Raw genomic sequence first — 2,601 nt, 5'->3', positions numbered from 1 at the left:
TTAAACACACTAGCCTTTTCAATTTAGGAATTAAACACAAGAAAGAACAGGGATCAGCCATGAAACATTATCTACCATTTGATTATGTACAAATCAATCCAGACCACACATTTGAATTTGGGAGATGGAAATCCATGCCAATCTTCCCTACCAATTAAATTCTATATCAAAAATCTATAAAACATCAACTCTTACTGATTTTCATTTCAAACATTCATTCTACTCATCAGTTGTTGGAGACATACAATCAGAGTGTTTAGACACTGTTACATTCATTATATTCATAAGTTTTTGGAGACATACAAACAGAGTGTGTGCACACTGTTACATTCATTCTATTCATCAGTTGTTGGAGACATATAAACAGAGTGTGTGCATAGTGTTACATTCATTCTATTCATCAATTGTTGGAGACATACATGTTTGTTTTATTGAATAACGTTATCATTTTTGTTGAATAATGTTATTTTTGTTGAAAAACAAGGATAAATTAAATTCATTATAGCTAAGATCACTTGTTAAATAGATCACAAGATCCAATTAGAGAAGCATTCCTATATGAATAACAAACCCACTGATTTAGAAACCAATTTCAATGCCACTGTAACCTCAAATCTGACCCCTGCAATTCAATATTAGACTACTTTAAGAACAAAGAATATCCTTTCAAAGAGAAAATTCTGATGTTAGGTAGATTCACTGTTTGGTTAGAGAAGCATTTATAAATGAATAACGTACCCACTTAAAAATTATCTTTTCATTATTAGAATATCAAAGTATTACAATATCAAATTAAGACGAGATAAATACAAGATTGCAGGAGTAGAACTACAAGGAATTAGGGGACTAGTTATTCTAATTAGAGAAGAACTGAAACTGGATAAGTTGGATAATTTGGACTAGAAACTGACAGATCACAATTCTGTTCAATTGATTTATGGTCCATGCTGAGCTTTTACATATAAGGGGGAAACATTGAAGGCATATAATGCACCATTAGGTCTGGAAAACCCAAACTATAATAGTTGTGAGAACATGCTATATTATCTTTGTTAAGGTCTGTCAAGGTCCTGCATAAACTTGCCTTTACAATGTCTGGAAATCATATACCATGTCAATTAAATGTAACAAGCTATATGGGTTCTGAGTTGAGAAAAAAAGTGTAGATTATGTTCTTTCATTTTGGTTGTTGAACAAATCTATATAGACAAACATGTAAGGCTAAAGGTCTTTATGTTAAAAGTTGACATACACTAATTTTATCATTGTATCATCAGAGGGGAGTTACCATTGATCCCCGTGAGATTGTGAAATCCAGACATGGTTTAAAGCTGAAAAGGAAATTCAAAAATAACCGACACCAATTTGTTACTTCCTCTTTATATAAACTCTAGGAGCTTTTTAATTTATAGCGTATGTATTTGTAAGGAAAGATCTTATCCTGAATAAAAAGGAGATACCTTCTTGTATTTATGTTGGTATTTAGAGGAACTATAATTAGATAGTATGATTTTTATAAGATAAGTGAAAGAAGGAATTAGATGTCAAGATATAGTTTATATAGTTTAGTTATAATAATTAGGGTAGATTAGGAACAAGAACAAGAAGGAAACAAACCTCTTACCTATATTTGACTTAGGCTTTGAGTTGCAAGAACAAAACTAACTAGAACTAAGAATTTGAAAGGGAATAACTACATAAGGGAGAGACACCAGTGCATGAACACCTCCACCTTAGACTTTAGAATTTGAAATGGAATAATTATGCAAAGAGACTACAACTAAGAACCCTTATTATGAATAAAATGAATGGCAAGAACAAAATGAATGCCAAGAACAATGATTTGAGGACACAGAAAGCTAGTTGGGTTGAATAAATGGTGTTATGTCAAAGCTATTACAAAAAGAAAAAGGAATAGCTCTTCCTGATAACTCATATTTTTACCAACTAGGAATAAAATGAATACCAAGAAAAAAATGAATGCCAAGAACAATTGATTTGAGGACATGGAAAGCTAGTTGGGTTGAAGAAACTGTGTTATGTCAAAGTTGTTACAAAAAGAAAAAGGAATAACTCTTCTTGATAACTCATAGTTTTATCAACTAGGAATAAAATGAATGCCAAGAACACAATGAATGCAAAGAACAATAATTTGAGTACACAGAAAAATAGTTGGGTTGAAGAAACTGTGTTATGTCAAAGTTGTTGCAAAATTAAAAAGGAATAACTCTTCCTGATAACTCATAAGAATCATCTAAGAATCAATAAAGAAGTTAAAATGCAAGAAAGGGTCAATTCCATTGTAACCTCAAATCTAGACTCTGCAATTCAATATCACACTACTATAATAGAAATGCTTTAGACTTGATATTTTTTGACAGTCTGCAATAGGTCACTATTGAGGAGAAGTAAGCTTACAAGTGATTGAAAAAATACACTCCAATCGTCAATAAAATGCAACAAACCTTAGAAGATTCTCACAGCCTAGAAAAATCAATCAAATAAAGCCCACAACCCTGCAAGAGAAATCTAGAAATATTTTTTATGTGTGAAATTTTATGTGTCAATACTCATTATTTCTTTCAAGATTTCTTGTTTCTT

Source organism: Pinus tabuliformis, chromosome J (genome assembly GCF_031772625.1).
Source record: "Pinus tabuliformis cultivar Carrire ecotype Pingquan chromosome J, CPIR1, whole genome shotgun sequence".
NCBI classification, from domain to species: Eukaryota; Viridiplantae; Streptophyta; class Pinopsida; order Pinales; family Pinaceae; genus Pinus; species Pinus tabuliformis.
Note: the sequence above shows the minus strand (reverse complement) of the source record.